The sequence below is a fragment of the Heloderma suspectum genome, chromosome 10, assembly GCF_057233095.1.
Source record: "Heloderma suspectum isolate Gila_16-S chromosome 10, 16-S_ref, whole genome shotgun sequence".
NCBI classification, from domain to species: Eukaryota; Metazoa; Chordata; class Lepidosauria; order Squamata; family Helodermatidae; genus Heloderma; species Heloderma suspectum.
Window position 1 is genome coordinate 30,320,137 of NC_139467.1, and position 18,194 is coordinate 30,338,330.

At 49.0% G+C, this 18,194-nt stretch overlaps 1 protein-coding gene across 1 annotated transcript in view; it reads left to right on the forward strand.

Annotated features, from left to right (window-relative positions):
• The first annotated feature begins 16,901 nt into the window (after nt 1–16,901).
• FGR (FGR proto-oncogene, Src family tyrosine kinase) overlaps nt 16,902–18,194 on the forward strand; it is a 71,966-nt gene continuing 70,673 nt past the window's right edge. Inside the window, exon 1 of the mRNA XM_084815743.1 lies at nt 16,902–16,991. The gene's annotated coding sequence lies outside the window, so the exon portion shown is untranslated. The remainder of the gene's footprint in view (nt 16,992–18,194) is intronic.

Consider the following 18,194-nt stretch of genomic DNA (forward strand, 5'->3'; position numbering starts at 1 on the left):
TCTCCAATTTTCTTGAAGAGATCTCTAGTCTTTCCCATTCTGTTGTTTTCCTCGATTTCTTTGCATTGTTCATTTAAGAAGGCCTTCTTGTCTCTCCTTGCTATTCTCTGGAACTCTGCATTCAGTTGGGTATATCTTCCCCTTTCTCCCTTGCTTTTCGCTTCCCTTCTCTCCTCAGCTACTTGTAAAGCCTCATTAGACAGCCACTTGGCTTTCTTGCATTTCTTTTTCTTTGGGATGGATTTCGTTGCTGCCTCCTGAACAATGTTACGGACCTCCGTCCATAGTTCCTCAGGCACTCTGTCTATCAGGTCTAATCCCTGAAATCTATTCCTCACCTCCACTGTATATTCATCAGGGATATGATTTAGGTCATACCTGAACGGTTTAGTGGTTTTCCCGACGTTCTTCAATTTAAGCCGAAATTTTGCAAGAAGCAGCTCATGATCTGAGCCACAGTCAGCTCCAGGTCTTGTTTTTACTGACTGTATGGAGTTTCTCCATCTTTGGCTGCAAAGGACATAATCAATCTGATTTCGATATTGACCATCTGGTGACGTCCATGTGTAGAGTCGCCTCTTGTGCTGTTGGAAAAGAGTGTTTGCTATGATCAGCATGTCCTCTTGGCAAAACTCTATTAGCTTTTGTCCTGCTTCATTTTGTACACCAAGGCCATGCCTGCCTGTTATCCCGGTGATTTCTTGACTTCCTACTTTAGCATTCCAATCCCCTATGATGAAGAGGACATCTTTTTTTGGTGTTAGTTCTAGAAAGTGTTGTAGGTCTTCATAGAACCCATCAACCTCAGCTTCTTCGGCCTCAGTGGTTGGGGCATAGACTTGAATTACTGTGATGTTGAATGGTTTGCCTTGGATTCGTACTGAGATCATTCTATCATTTTTAAGATTGTACCCCAGTACTGCTTTTCCCACCCTTTTGTTGACTATGAGTGCTACTCCATTTCTTCTAAGGGATTCTTGCCCACAATAGTAGATATGATGGTCACCTGAATTAAATTTGCCCATGCTTGTCCATTTTAGTTCGCTGATTCCCAAGATGTCGATGTTCAATCTTGCCATCTCATGTTTGACCACCTCCAGCTTACCTTGATTCATTGATCTGACATTCCAGGTTCCTAAACAATATTGTTCTTTACAGCATCGGATTTTCTTTTCACCACCAGACACATCCACAGCTGAGTGTCCTTTCGGGTTTGGCCCAGCCGCTTCACTCTTTCTGGCGCTACTTGGAAATACCCTCTGCTCTTCCCCAGTAGCATATTGGACACCTTCCGACCTGAGGGGCTCATCTTCCGGCGTCATCTCTTTTAGCCTTGTGATACGTTCGATGGGGTTTTCTTGGCAAGAATACTGGAGTGGGTTGCCATTTCCTTCTCCAGTGGACCACATTTTGTTAGAACTCTCTGCCATGACCTGTCCGTCTTGGGTGGCCCTGCACGGCATAGCTTATGGCTTCACTGAGTTACGCAAGCCCCTTCGCCACAACAAGGCAGTGATCCATGAAGGGGTGGAAAAAATGGACCTAGCTTCAATTACACACATCCTGGTTACATCCAGACTAGACTATTTCAGTGCTCTCTGTGTAGGGCTGCCTTTAAAGACAGTTTGGAAACTTCATTTGGTACTGAACACAGCCTCCAGGATGTGTGTGTGTGTGTGTGTGTACACGTGTACATTTTGATCATGTTGTGCCAGTTGCAATGGCTGCCTATTCTTTTCCAGATTCAGTAACATGCCGTTTTTTACCTTTAAATACCTTAATTATTTGAAGATGAACCTGCCGGGGCCCTGCAATCAGCCCCAGAGACCCTGTTCTCTCGCCTGCCATCAAGAGCTATCAGATTTTCAGGCACCACAGTGGTGCCTGCCTTTTCAGTGGTGGCCCCACCTTTTTTGGAACTCCCTCCTCTTGGAAGTATGTATTGCCCCTTTCTTGGCAATCTTTATGTGGACCTTGAACAATTTTCTGTTTCATTTAGCTTTCATTGAATTTCATTGGTTTTCTGCTGGTTTGGTATTTTAGCAGCTGCTGCTGCTAATTGTGTTATTTAATTTATTAATTCTAGCTTGGCTTGTTTTAATGCTATATTGTAATGTACACTTTAATTGCATCTCATGTGTGAATTACGTAATGTGTATGTGCATATGCATACATATGCATAGCGCATGCATGTGCTTGCAGGTACATGCGTGCGCATGTCCATGCATCCGTGCTCATGCGGGTGCTGTATGTGCATGTGTGGCCGCCAACCCACTACCCAGCACTGCATGCAGCCAAAAAGGTTGCCCACCCATGCTATATACTAATTGTGAACTTATTCTCTGTGTGTGGATCCTTATGCAGCCAAAATGGCGTCATCCGAGCACAAAAAGGAAGTATCCGCATGCTCAGGAAAACCCCAAGGTTTGAGAAAATGTGAAAAAACACATACCAGATGGGACTCCCCCCCCCATCCCCCAGCCCAATGAGGAGTGGGCATAGTCATTGGCTACAGAATGCTGGCTGTGCATCCAATGAGGGAGAAACGTGGGAAACTGGAGAAAGTGTGTGTGTGAATGGAGAACATTGCTTAAAATTCTTCATATTTCAGCTTCCTCCTTCACGTTTCTAGAATTACAATTCCAGAAGTTCTCTAGTGCACAAGTGCATAACTGTACGCAGTGAAATCAAAGGCCAGTTGTCCTGCTTCCTTTTAAACCCCCTCCTACCTACCTCCCCAGATGGTAAGCGTGGCTCACCATGTTCAAGTTGCTGCTATGTTCTGATAAATCTAACTAGCAACGTTGTGAAACTAAACACAGAAGCACAACTGTTATGGTCAGTTTACTAACACTCTCTGCAGGATGTTTCACAATGGAGCTGGTTGGACTTGTTACAGAATAGTTGCAACTGAGTTCAAGACGGGCTGCAACAGAATAAAATAACACAGTGACCAGCAAGCAAAAAAGAGAGAGAAGAAACATGTTGACCCCCCCCCGCTGAATTGTTAGTGTAAGGCAGCCTTCCACAGCCAGTGGCCTCCAGATGTGTTGGGCTCCAGCTCCCATAATCCCCAGCTGGCCTAGCTATGCTGACTGGGGCTGATGGGAATTATAGTCCAACACATCTGGACGGTGCCCAGTGGGTGCCCTTCCCTACTTCTATTCATTAACAATTGAAGGGGCTGCTTGAACAAGTCACTGATTTCTCCTAATTGTCTCACACTTTAGGTAAAATGCTAATTAGAATGGCCTCCAGCACAGTGTTTTGAATATCTCCAAATGTGTTCAAAGTGGCTTACAACAACAGAGAAAGAGATGTGCGGCTTAACTGACCTGCGGAGGATGCTGTGTTCTGCCATGGCTTGTCCTGGGAACCTAGGTGGCAGGGGCAGTGTTATTTGGGGGTTGGCTCAAATAACATGCTGGGCTGTTGTTTTGTGCGAACCAGGCCAACTAGAGGTAAAACTAGAGCTAAGATTTTATGTAACTATCATTTTTCTAGTCCAAAACAAAACCTCTAGGGCAGCCTTCATCTGAAGATGGGTCTGGGCAGGTATGTGTGGAAGGAGACAATCCTTCAGGTTGCCTGTCCTCAAGCCATATAGGGCTTTAAAGTTTAGTACCAGCACTTTGAATTGGGCCCAGAAATAGACTGGAAGCCAGTAAAGATCACAGTCAATGGCATAACATGATCATATCAGCCAGTCCCTGTTAATACTCTCGTGGCCCTATTTAGAACCACTGAAATTTCCATACCATTTTCAAAGGCAGCCCACATCTAATGCACTGCTGTAATCGAAACAAGAGGTCATCAGAGGATAGCTAACTGCAGCCAGGGTATCTCTGTCCAGCTAGGGTTGTAAATGGCAGGTCAGCCTGAGCTGATAAAAGATGCTCCGTGCCGCTGAGGCCCCCTGTGCCTGCAGTGACAATGCTGGATACAAGAGCATCCCTCAAACTATGAACCTGATCCAGTTTAGGGGGGCTGCGACCCCCTCCAAGAACAGGTTGACCTCCACTTAGCTGGTCAGACAGACCACCCACTAATGGCTCTTCCATCTTGTCTGGATTGAAGACGAGAATTAAAGAATTTACTGCCAAGAGATGTAGCTTAGAGGGCGATCAAAGGCGATCTAATAGCAGCAATAACTTATGCCCTTTTTGTTTTTAAAACTTTTAGATTTATTTAGGGTGCAATCCTACGGGGATAGGTGACCGCCTCCGAACTCGGGGGTGACCACCTATCCAATTCAGGACAGGAGAATCACAGAGGGGATCACTCCCTCTGTGCTTCTCCTGCCCTGCATTTGCGGCTAGACAGCAGGTTTTGGTTGTCTGGCCACGGGAAGGCGGCGCAGGGGAGGAGGCTGCTGGACGACACATAGGATGTGTCATACTGACATTTCCGCCTTCCCCACCCCTGAACACCCCTGGAATGCCCCGTTTCAGCCACTCCACACTCCTCTTCCGAGCACGGAGTGTGAGGCTGTGCTGCCTGCGAGGCAGCGTGGAAAGGGGGGAAGGTTGGCCAGTTCCTGGAAAACCACATATCCTATGGCCTTCTAGCCACTGACTAGCGGCCATAGGATTGCTCCTTTGTTTGTTTGTTTGTTTGTTTATTGCATTGTTACCTTGCTCTTCAGCTGAAAAGGTTCCCACGGTGGCTTACATACAATGAATCAAAGTAAGATTTTCCCTGCCCACAGGGTAGGGAATCCAAAAAGACATAGCACAAAATGAAAATGATATGGGGGGAAAGAGAGGGAGGGAAAAAAAGGCAAACTCAGGAACCAATTTTCTATTTCCTCCGAGCTTAGCTGCAAATTGCAATCCACACAGCATGGGGCAGTGGGGGTGGGGTGGACAGATTTTCCCAGCAACAATATTTTGGTAAGAACCAGACATGGAACAACCGAGTGGTTCAAAATTGGGAAAGGAGTACGACAAGGCTGCATATTGTCACCCTGCTTATTTAACTTAAATGCAGAGTACATCATGAGAAACGCCGGGTTGGATGAATCACAGGTTGGAATTAAGATTGCCGGGAGAATTATCAACAACCTCCGATATGCAGACGATATCACCCTAATGGCAGAAAGCGAAGAGGATCTAAAGAGCCTCTTGTTGAGGGTGAAAGAGGAGAGTGCAAAAGCTGGTTTGAAACTCAACATTAAAAAAACGAAGATCATGGCATCTGGCCCCATCACTTCCTGGCATATAGAAGGGGAAGAAATGGAAGCAGTGACAGATTTTATTTTCTTGGGCTCCAAGACCACCACAGACGGTGACTGTAGCCATGAAATTAAAAGACGCTTGCTCCTTGGGAGGAAAGCTATGGCCAACCTAGACAGCATAGTAAGAAGCAGAGACATCACCTTGCTGACAAAGGTCCATCTAATCAAAGCTATGGTTTTCCCAGTAGTAATGTATGGCTGTGAGAGCTGGACTATAAGGAAGGCTGAGCGCCGAAGAATTGATGCTTTCGAACTGTGGTGCTGGAGAAGACTCTTACGAGTGCCCTGGACTGCAAGGAGGTCAAATCAGTCCATCCTAAAGGAAATCAACCCTGAGTGCTCATTGGAAGGACAGATACTGAAGCTGAACCTCAAATATTTTGGCCACCTAATGCGAAGAGAAAAGTCACTGGAAAAGACCCTGATGCTGGGAAGGATTGAAGGCAAAAGGAGAAGGGGACGGCAGAGGATGAGATGGCTGGATAGCATCACCGATGCAATGAATATGAACTTGAGCACGCTCCGGGAGAGAGCGCAGGACAGGAAGGCCTGGCGTGCTATGGTCCATGGGGTCATGAAAAGTCCAACTGAACGACTGAACAACAACAACAATCCCTGTTGTAATGCAAAGTATTTTGGGGTGGCTTGGTCTTGAATGGGCAGTTAAGAACCATTCCCTTTACAAAAGACCTGCTCCTGGTGGAAATGAAGATGGCTAGAATGGTTTGTTGCTATGGATCAATACAGCTGGTGAAGTCATACTTCTAATTTGTGGTTGGACGTAATAACAGTATTATGTGACTATTACTTTCTTGTGGTCACTCATGGTAACTTGTGAGCATGAGAAGTGCTCACCCATTACAACTATGGTTAGACCCCACTAACATTCACACATTACGAAATTCACTGCAATAAGAACAACCATCTTGGGTATATTTTTAAAAAATATTACAGACTGTCACAAGTAGTAAATATAACAAAACCAAAACACTTAAGAACGAGGACAATAAAAGCCTGACCACGAGCCTTTACTGGAGATAATCATGTGGACCTCTACTGTAACTATTTTATTTTATTTAAAAATCCCCCCACAGTTTTATTAAAAGTAATTCAAAGTGGCTTACAATGACATTTTAAAAATTAAAGAAAATACAATAAGATATCAACCAGGGCTGCAACCTCTTTATCATCTAGGACTGTAAGACATGGAATAACAGGATTAATTTACAGGAAGGCAGATTTTGGTTGAACATCAGGAAAAACTTTGTAACGGCCAGAGCACTCAGACAATGGAACCAACTGCCTAGAGGGCCAGTGGGCTCTCCCACACTGGAGGCATTCAAGCTGAGACTGGGCAGTCATCTGTCAGGGATGCTTTAAATTGGATTCCTGCACTGAGCAGGGGGTTGAACTCAATGGCCAAAATGGCCCCCTTCCAACTCTATGATTCTATGATCAAGAATTTAAGCAAAGCAGTAACACATGACACAACATATCCAACAGCAATAATAAAGCAATTTTATTGTTAGCCACCTTGAGATCGTGTGTGTGTGTGTGTGTGTGGAAAGGTGAGATACAATTTTAATGAATAAACAAAAACAGCAGATTCAGTGGAGGCTGATGGCTCCGATGTGATTGGGGCAGTGAATCTTCTCCGGGTTTCACCCCGGTTCTGAGTGAAACCCGGAGCAGATTCACTGCCCCACTCACATCGGGGCCATCAGCCTCCACTGATGCAGATTAAAAGCAAAATTGGTACAAGCAAAGCAGGAATTAGCAGGTCAGCAGTCATCAACCTCCCTGTATGTGGCAGATATGCTTAAGAGAGCAATCCTAGCCCCTCCTTGTTGAGGGCTGCAGGGGGTTACCATATTACGGAGGGTGCCCTCTGCTGGCAGGAAGGAGTACCACTATTAGGGGGAGGCTCCTCTGCAGAGGAGACCCTGCACTGCCCACATAGACAGACAGCTATCATGGGTAGTTCACCCCTGATGGTAGCAGGCAGAGATCCTCAAAATGGGGCATTCTGGGGCCATGTCAGAGCTGGTTTTCAATACACTACATCAGGGGTGGGAAGCCTCATGCCCAGGAGCTGAGTATCTCCCTCCTAAGGTCCCAATCTGCCCCCTTCAAGGTCCCCTAGCTGGCCATGCCCCCTTCCTCTGGCCACTTCAGGGTTCTCTAGTTGGCCATGTCCCCTTCCTCTGGCCACTTCAAGGTCCCCTGGCTGGCCATGCCCCCTTCCTCTGGCTGCTTTTGGAGTTTCCTGAAATTCAGTTTTGAAGAAGCTCTCAGGGGCTGCATTGCAGGAGTGGGCAGGGGGAAAGGCAAAATGGGGTGCGATCAAAGGCAAAAAGGGCAAGGTCAACATACCAAAAATACTAGCATATGTTAGCCTAAAACTCCTTCCGTCGGTAACTAAGCCTTGAAAAACCGTCCAAATGCCAGCAGAGTATCAAACAAGGAAAGGGGATGAGGCCAGGCAAGGGGGTGTGGCCATTTGGAGAACCCCCAGAAGGCCAGATGGGGACCCCAGGTGAGGTCCTGCTCCCCTGCCCTAAACCAACAGAACATGTAATGATACTTCAGTAGTAAGCTGTCCAAATGTTCTGTGCAGGACAGAATCCAAACAATAATGTTAAAAATTAAGCCTGGTCCTGCTTGGTTAAAGTCCAAACCAGCCATTTTCTAGCTTACTTTGTTAAGGGGTGGCCCTGATGAATATGGATCTGAATTTAAATTACTGACCTTTCCTTTGCATCAGATCTCTCTTTGCACTGGAGTCTTTTGTGTGCTTGTCAAATGGATATCACCTTTCCTATCAGGACAATATTTCTTCCACCTATCTTGATGGCCCTTTACTGATGTGAAGATTGAACAAAGCCTGTCAGATGCGCTGATGAGAATACTACAGCCCAAACTCAGCAACAGTAGCTTTGCACAGAATAGCAACAAAGAGTCTTGTGGCACCTTAAAGACTAACAGATTTATTATGGCATTAGCCTTCGTGGACTACAGTCTGCCTCATCAGATGCTTGGAATGCATGTGAGAACAAGCCCAACGTGACAGGAAGGGCTGTCGGTTGGGAAGCGACCTTGCAGAAGCTTTGCAATAAAGTCAATTCCGATCAGTATATACACCAGGGGTGCAGAACCTCAGGTGTACCTGGGGCCTCAATCTGGCCTGCTGTGATTCATAAAAACTTCAGAAGAGCCCTGCTGGATCAGACCAAAGGTCCATCCATTCCAGCATTCCATTCACACAGTGGCCAACCAGCTGTGAACCAGGAAACCACACGCAGGATGCAAGTGCAACAGCACCTTCCCGCCCATGTTCCCCAGCAACTGGTGTACGTAGGCTCACCACCTCTGGTACTGGAGGTAGCACATAGCCATCAAGACTAGTAACCATTGGTAGCCTTTTCCTCCAGGAATTTCCCCAACCCCCTTTTAAAGCCATCCAAATTGGTGGTCATCACTACATCTTGTGGTAGCAAATTCCATAGTTTAACTCAGCGCCGTGTGAAATCCTTCCTTTTTTCTGTCCTGAATCTTCCACCAGTCAGCTTCATGGGATGACCCCGGGTTCTAGTATTTTGAGAGAGGGAGAAAAATGGCTCCCTATCCACTTTCTCCACACTATGCATAATTTTGTAGACTTGATAGAAGTCTCCCCTTACCCTCCTTTTTTCCAAGCTGAACAATCCCAGCTGTTGTAATTTTCCCTCATAGAGGAGATGCTCCAGCCTCTTGGTAATTTTAGTTGCCCTTTTCTGCACTTTCCCCAGAGGGCCATGCATCTTCCCCTGACCTCCGATAGTTTGCTGGTTTCCTGGCTTTTCTGCAGTTTTCCCCCATTCTAAAAGATTGAAATGCCTCTCTTTAGGCTTACTTACTGACAGTAAGAGCTTTACACTCAAACCTGCCAGCATTTGGGGTGCTTTGGCCCTGCCCCTTTTGCTTTTGGCTCTGCCCACCACTGGAATGCTGCCCCCGAGAACCTCTTTGGAATGGAAACCAGCCCTTGGAATGAAATAGGATCAAGACCCCTGATATACACAGTGGGAGCCAGGAATGCATGTGGAGAGAGCATTTTATTTTTTTGGCCTAGGCAAAGTATCCAACAATGCAATCCTATACATGTCTACTCTGAAGTAATCTGCAGAGGTCAGTGGGGCAAAAACCTGTATAGCGGGCATGGAGGGGGGAGGGAAACGTGTGGCCCTCTGGATGTTGCTGGGCTGCAACTCCCATCATTCCTTACCATTGGCTATGCTGGCTGTGGCTGATGGGGTGTAGACCTCCAATGACCTGGAGGTCTACACATTCTGCACCTCTGCTATCTAGCTCTAAGTACAATTCTATGCGTGTTTGTGTTGTTTATTCGGTCAGTCGCTTCCGACTCTTCATGACTTCATGGACCAGCCCATGCCAGAGCTTCCTGTCGGCCGTCGCCACCCCCAGCTCCCCCAAGGTCGAGCCCATCACCTCCAGAATATCATCCATCCACCTTGCCCTTGGTCGGCCGCTCTTCCTTTTGCCTTCCACTTTCCCTAGCATCAGCATCTTCTCCAGCGTATCCTGTCTTCTCATTATGTGGCCAAAGTACTTCAGTTTTGCCTTTAATATCCTTCCCTCAAGTGAGCAGTCTGGCTTTATTTCCTGGAGTATGGACTGGTTTGATCTTCTTGCAGTCCAAGGCACTCTCAGAATTTTCCTCCAGCACCACAGTTCAAAAGCATCTATCTTCCTTCGCTCAGCCTTCCTTATGGTCCAGCTCTCGCAGCCATAGGTTACTACGGGGAATACCACTGCTTTAACTATGTGGACCTTTGTTGTCAGTGTGATGTCTCTGCTCTTAACTATTTTATCAAGATTTGTCATTGCTGTCCTCCCAAGAAGTCAACGTCTTCTGATTTCCTGGCTGCAGTCAGCGTCTGCAGTAATCTTTGCACCTAGAAAGACAAAGTCTGTCACTGCCTCCACGTTTTCTTCCTCTATTTGCCAGTTATCAATCAAGCTGGTTGCCATAACCTTGGTTTTTTTGAGGTTTAACTGCAACCCAGCTTTTGCACTTTCATCTTTCACCTTCGTCATGAGGTTCCTCAGCTCCTCCTCGCTTTCAGCCATCAAAGTGGTATCATCTGCATATCTGAGATTGTTAATGTTTCTTCCAGCGGTTTTAACTCCAGCCTTGGCTTCATCAAGCCCAGCACGTTGCATGATGTGTTCTGTGTACACGTTGAATAGGTAGGGTGAGAGTATACAACCCTGCTGTACTCTTTTTCCAATCTTAAACCAGTCCGTTGTTCCATGGTCTGTTCTTACCGTTGCTACTTGGTCGTTATACAGATTCCTCAGGAGGCAGACAAGATGACTTGGTATCCCCATACCACCAAGAACTTGCCACAATTTGTTATGATCCACACAGTCAAAGGCTTTAGAATAGTCAATAAAACAGAAATAGATGTTTTTCTGAAACTCCCTGGCTTTCTCCATTATCCAGCGGATATTGGCAATTTGGTCTCTAGTTCCTCTGCCTTTTCTAAACCCAGCTTGTACATCTGGCAATTCTCGTTCCATGAATTGCTGGAGTCTACCTTGCAAGATCTTGAGCATTACCTTACTGGCATGTGAAATAAGTGCCACTGTTCAATAGTTTGAACATTCTTTGGTGCTTCCCTTTTTGGGTATGGGGATATAGGTTGATTTTTTCCAATCTGTTGGCCATTCTTGTGTTTTCCAAATTTGCTGGCATATGGCATGCATCACCTTGACAGCATCACCTTGCAAGATTTTAAACAGTTCAGCTGGGACTTTTTTTTGCATTTAATTGGGCATATCTCCCCCTATCACTGTTGCCTTTTGCTTTCCTTCTTTCTTGGGCTGCTTCCAGTGTCTCAGCAGACAGCCATCTTGTTTTCTTGGTTTTCTTTTTTCTTTGGGGATGTTTTTTGTTGCCACCTCCTGAACAATGTTGCGAACTTCTCTCCATAGTTCTTCTGGGACCCTATCTACTAAATCTAGTCCCTTAAATCTATTCTTCACCTCCACTGCATATTCATTAGGAATATTCGTGAGCTCATATCTAACTGATCTGTGGGTCTTCCCTATTCTCTTTAGTCTGATTCTAAATTGTGCAATAAGAAGTTCATGATCTGAACTACAATCAGCTCCAGGTCTTGTTTTTATCGACTGCATAGATGTCCGCCACCTTTGGCTACAAAGGATGTAGTCAATCTGATTTCGGTGTCGACCATCTGGTGAAGTCCATGTATAAAGTCGTCTCTTAGGTTGTTGGAAGAGAGTGTTTGTTAAATGATGTTAATTTAACAATTTATTTATTTAACAAAATAAATTTAATTTATTTTGTAAATCATCATTTTATTTTGTTTTATTTAAATACATTTTTATACTGCCTTTCATAAAATGTATCCAGGGTGATTTACAATGCAATCTGGAATTTTAAAACTCAATTAAAATATATGGCAAAACATTAAAAATTCAATAAAATAGCAGAGTGAAGAGATTGTCAGTGCTTAACAAATACAAAATCATTAAAATGCCAGGCAGGGCAAACCCAGGCTCCCTGGGGTGATAGGATATGTTAGATTCCCCTTCAGGAGGCTGTAGTGTCGACACTCCTACAACTTGACAATAGGCTATTGTCAGAGGTCTGTCTAGCTGAATTTGTTTTGTTTTGGGAAGAACAGAAGGTGAAATTTTATTTTATTTTTCAGTTATTACATTTATATCCTGACTTTTTTCCTCCTGCAAGGAATCCAAGCTGGCTCACAAAGCTCTTCTCCTCTCCATATTATCCTCACAACAACCCTGTGAGGTAGGTTAGGCTGAGAGTCAGTCAAGTCAGTGAGTGGCCTAAAATCACCCAGTGAGCTCCATGGCCAAGTGGGGGCTAGAACTGGGATCTCCCGAGTCCCAGTCCAACACCCCAACCACTACCCCACACTGTCCCTCATCTCTGTCATTCCTCCTACCCTGCCTGGTTCTTGCCAGCAGGGCAGTGGATAGATGGGGGCTCTCTCTGATCTCAGATCTGTAGGGTTACGTTCCAAGCGAATGAAACTTTCTCTTTCTTTCTTTCTTTCTTTTCTGTCTTGCTGGGACCAGCCAACACAGTTTAGAAAATATCTAGAACTTAAAAATAAGACAAATAAAAACATAGTAAAACATGTTTAAAAATACCCTAAAAACCATTATGATTTTAAAAATCTGTGTCTAAAAAGGACCTGTCTTGACCCCCTTCCTGAAGGCAGAGAGAGCAGGGACCAGGTGCCACTCCACAGGGGATATGTTCCAGAGTTTGGGACCAACGCAGAAGAAATCCCTTTCCCGCATGCCCAACAAGTGGGTCTTTGCAAGCAAGGGTGTCTTCAAAAGGGCCATTAAAAATATCTTAGCTTGGTGCTGAAATATGAGAGACGTCCCATGAGCTTTTTGAGGAGGGTGTTCTATAGCTGGGGGTCCTCGTGTAGCCACAATGGCATCATCCATGCATAAGAGGGGGGCGGGGGATCAGCAGGCTTGGGAAAACCCCGAAGTCTGCAGAAATATAAGTAAAATAAAATAATATATTTTTTTAAAAGGTTAGGAAAAAAAGAATACTACAGAAAGGGGGGAAACCCTGAGGGACTTTGCATGTTCAGTGAGGGTGGAATGGTGGCTGGCTACTGGAGAGGAGGGGAGACCAAAAACAAAAAAACAAAAGGGAGGGAGGAGGGGGCTAATGGAATGGAGTGTCCTTGAAGAGGGCATGGCTGGCTAGCAGGAGCCCTGAACAGGAGCACTCTATACTGCAACATTTTGTTGCAGTTCCCACTTGTACAGGGCCGGCCTAAGATGTTTGGCTGCCTGAGGCAAAGAACAGGATGGCTCCCCCACCCTCTTCCACATGTACAAGTGAACCGCACTGGCAGCTGAATTTACCTTCAGTGATGGTGATGGGACAGCCTCCTCCACCACAGGTGAGGGCAGCAGGGAAGTTAAGAGGGTGCAGGACAGGCTGTGTGACACACACAGCTCCAACAAAGAGGAATGGCTGTGTGTGTGTGTGTGGGGGGGTATGCTCAGGAAGAACGGCGGGGGGCTACCACCGCTGCCTTCCCAGCATCTGCCACCTGAGGCAGTTGCCTCTCTCTGCTTAATGGTAGGGCCGGCCCTGCACTTGCATTCTCTCACCTCTTGCTTAGGATCAGTCTGAACTCATAGGATCAGTCTGAACATAGGTAAGCTACCCTCTGGTGGTTTCTTTTGTTGTTTACTGTTTTAAACAACACATTGGGGAGGAAAGGGGGGGGAGAGATGACTACACATCCTTTCTCTCCGCCTGACAGCTTCAGAAGTGCCCTCTGCTCCACAGACAAGAACAGTGGTGGTGGTGGCGGCTTCTCACCTTCACCCCTCAAGTCCCCTCGGTTTCCTTCCCACTTGTATCATTTTGCAATGCTTTGCTTGTGCACCGCCTAATAAAGTAACTTGGTGACCATATTTATTCTTGGTATCTTTTCAGCCTGATTTGGAGGTGGGCAGCCCTAGGACTATTATCCTCCTGTCACCACTTTGGATTAAATTGGAACTTTGCCCCAGCTCAGAGATGTGCTCCCCCTCCAACGCACACATTCAGACTATTTCCCAGGAGATTAAAATCCCTTTACATTATCCACATCCCCTGTAGGCTGAAGTGCGCAAACCCATAGCTTTTAAGATCCTTTCACAAGAAATGATGCGTGGACAATTCGGAATCAATTATTTACATCAGTTTTGTCTCCTGAGTTTGCTGTTTATTCCTACTGTCAAATTTTAGGTTGTAAATTCCTTGGGGCAAGGAGCTCTTCCTTTTGCTTATGTTACCCTTTCGGGTGTTAGATGCACTGCAGATGCTATATAGAGCTAGGACTGGCAAGACCCAAGTTCAAATCACCACTCAGCCAGGAAGCCTGCTGGGGGGGATTTTGGGCCATTTACTACCTCCCAGCTTAACCTACTTCACAGGGTTGTTGTGAGGCTAAAAGAAGGGAAGAAGAATATATGGTATCCCAGGCCCCTGGGAGGAAGGGTGGGACATAAATTGTGGGGCCCCCATCTGTGGAACAAGTTCCCTGATGAGGTCAGCCTGGTGCCAACATTATCTTTTCAGCGCCAGGTTAAGACCTCTCTCTTTCCCCAGGCATTTGGCAGCACATGATGAGTTTTAATTGGTCCTGGATGTGTGTTTAGTTATGACTGATAGTTCAATGTTGCTTTTAGTTATAAGTTGTTCATGTATATTGTCTGCGTGCTTTTATGTGCTTTTTTGTAAAAGGTTTTTAAACTTTTTATATTGTATTTAACGTTCTGTAAACTGCCCAGACAGCTTCAGCTATGGGGCGGTATAGAAATGCAATAAATACATAAATAAGTTCAGTTAATAACGTAACCATGACCGTATCGTTTTTCATGCAAGCAATGAACTTGTGCCTCAGCATTCACCCTTGTTCTGGATATGATGAGATGGGAGGAGACAATTTCTTGCAACACCTTGTACATACCTATCGAGTTTGTAACTACAGGTTATAATGCATATGTAGGAAGGAACCAGGGTCTTATAAAGTGGGGGGGGGGCTTTAAGTGGGAAGAGGCAGAAGGTAGATTGGGATCTACTGGTGATTTCCAGTAGATCACCAAGGATTTCTGACTCCCAATTGTTTAACAATGCAGCAACAAAGTGTCTCCCTGTTATGAATCTGGGACGGAGGGGAGAATGGCTTTTCTTATTGGTGGGCCCCTTCTTAACAAGCATTCCCAAAAAGGGCTTACAGTAAACTGCCACCAGCCTGGTCGAACCTCCTGACCCAACCTGGTCCAGCTTTTCCCAAGATAATCTCCCCCTGGTGTTTTGGACTACAAGACCCACCATTCCTGACCATTGGCCATGTTGGCAAGGGCTGATGGGAGTTGAAGCCCAAACCGTCTGGAGGGCACCAGGCTGCGGGAGGCAGCCCTAGTCAGTCTGGCTGTTTGGGGAGTTCTAAGCCCTTCTGCAAACAACCTCCTCCCTCCGCCCCTTCAGCCCAGTTCCAGGAAAAAGAGAGGTGCTTTGGATTTTCTTGCCCCAAACCCAGACACACAGAACGTAACAAAAACCTTGTGGAAATCCTACAAACACAAGCAGGAGCTTTGCATCTGTGCAGTCCTGCTCATGAGGAGGTGTTGGTGGTGCAGTGTGTGTTTGGCCCTGGTGGGTTCTGGGGGTTGGAAACTGGCCGCCAGACCCTCTGAAGTTGCAAACCCCTGGTTTGAGGGACACAGGTTAAAACCAGCAATTTCTGCCCAGAAACAAACAGATAGCCAGTGCCAATAGGAACATGGGATGGTGCCTTATACCAGCCCAGCCCACCGGCCCATTCAGCTCAGTACACTGACTGGCAGGGACTCTCCAGTGTTTCTGGAGATACGAGGGAGAGAATCTAGGACCATTTCCAGGGAAAGCATGTTCTCTGCCACACTGAGCTCTGATTTCCCCCTAAAAATAAAGTTCTAGTCCTCATGATTCTGAATAAAGGGCTGATTTAAGTGGGACAGAAGGAAGCTGCCTTATACTGAGTCAGACCATTAGACCATCAGTATTGCCTGACTGGGGGCGGGGGGGGGGGAGGGCAGATGGCAGATCTCTAGATGTTTTGGACTTCAGTTCCCACGAGCCCCTACCGGCATGGCCAGTGGTCAGGAATGTTGGGAGCTGAAGTCCCAAACCTCTGGAGATCTACTTTCCACCTACTGCTCGTCTGACTACACAGACTGGCAGGAGCTTCCCAGCCCTACCTGGAGATGCCAGCGCTTGAACCCGGGGCCTTCTCCACGCAAGGCATGCTGTGCACTGCCCCTGAGCGACCACGCTTCCACAACGGGGAGAGGATCTTCAAGCGCCGGCCAAATAGAATCAAATCCGCCCGTCCCGGGCGATCCCATGAGAATTAGGAGCCGCTGTCCCCGGTTGCTCCTTCCCGACGCGCAACGCCACCGACCAGGCCCTCCGCCTTTCCCAGGGGAGGACAGTCCAGGAGCTCTGCACAGCTCTTGCGGGAGAGAGCGCCCGAGGGTGGGAACTCGCCACTCGCCCACGCCGGGGAGGAAAAAAAAAAGCGAGCCAACGCGTCTCCTTCTCCAAACCAGCAGGAGAGGAGCCTGTCAAAAGGCGCAGGGGATGCCCCCGGCTGGCCGCGCCTCCAGCAAGCAGCAAGCGCGCAGTCCAGGGTGGGACCCGGGAGTCAGCGCCCCCCCCGGCACAGCTGACTGGGGGCGGCGATGCGCTGGAAGAGGCGCTCCCGAGCCGTCGAACACACGCGCGCTCGCGCGGCCCCCCCCCCCATTGAGCGCCTGCTCAGCGAGAAAGGGGAGGGCAGAGAAAGGGGAGGGGTGGCGACGGGGGCGGGCGGCGCTCCGTCTTTGGAAGAAATGGTTTTCTTGTAAGCGGCGTTACAGCGGCTGCAGGGCCAGTCGGGGGCATCCGGACGCCCGCCCGCTTGCATGCCCGCCCGAGCCGCGCTCTGCGGCTGCTGCAGCGGCTCCGCCGGCCGCGCGTTGGCCGCCTGTCTCGCCGCCCAGGGGCCGCGGCGCTGCGAGCGCGGGCGGGCGGGCGGGCGGCGATCCCCGCGCGCAGGAGGGAACAGGCCACGCCGCGGCCGGCCGCCGCCGCTTCCCCCGGCGAGGGCGCGCCCGCGGAGAGGGGCCGGCCGGGAGGGCGCGCGCGCCGCAGGTAAGCGGAGCGCTCTCCGCGCGCGCCGAGCCGAGCCGGGCGGTGCGGCGCGGCGCGCCGGCTGATGCCGCGGCGCCCGGGGTGGGAGCAGCGCCGGGAGGCTGCCGGTGGGCGAGGGGAGGCTCGCCGCCTCGGCCTGACGCCCCGCGGCGTTCCCAGCGAGGGCTGGGAGGCGAGGGCGGATCGGCCCCCTGGGGCGGAAGCGCCCCGCCGTCTCTCGCCGCGCCCGGGCTTTTCCTCGCGGCCGCCTCGGAAGCGGAGGGAACCGCGGCGAGGGAAGCCGAGGCGCGCGCGGCGGGGGGGGGGGAGATGCGCCCCTAAATACATGATTGATGGGGCGGGGGGAGAGGAGGGCATACTGGAGTGCGCGCACAACAAAGGCGGGCGCGTGCGGAGGGGGGTCTCCCCCGGGGCCCTGGGGCGCTCTGGTCCAGCACGCTTCCCGGAACTGCGGTGTGACGGTGTTTGTGGGAGGTGGAGGTGGGGGGGGGAGATGGATGGAGACCTGGAGGGCTTCTGAGCCCCTCTCGCCACCACCCGAAGAAGCCACGCTGCGCAAGACAAGGGGTTCCCGGGGCGGGGGGAGGCACACGGAGAGAAGGAGGCGTGTTCGATGGAGACGGGTTTATGACCCTTCTATCTCCTCCCCCAGGCTGTGCCTTCCAACATCTCTCCCCCCACCCCGGCTGTTCATGCGAGGGTGTGCGGGAAAAAAAAGAGGAAACCTGACGCCTCTCCCTCCCCGCGCCCCATTTCTTGACCGGGGCATCACGAACTCCTTTTGTGACACCCGCCTTAACCCCCATTCCCACGTGCCCAAGATCGGGACTAAAATAGAACGTGGGGTTCTGTGTGTGTGCGCGCGCGCGTACACGCGTGTGGTGGGGATGGCTTTCTTGCGATCCGGACGCCAACTCTCTCCCCCACCCCAAACCCGCCTCCGCTATGGCGAGTTACTCCCCGCCCTCGCCAGAGACGCCGGGGCCATCAAGTCCTCGGTTGCCGCCAGCCGCTCCGCGGCAACCGACAAAAGACGCCGGCAAAGAGAGCGGATGGGTTACACGGGTCGCTGCACTCTCTGCTCCGGACCTGCACGGGGGGGGGGGGGGAGTGGCGCGCGCGCGAGTCGCCTCCTAGCGACCTCCCTCCGCCATCGTAAGGCCGGCGATTTAACGGACAGAACAGCGGATCCCGTTAGAGCAG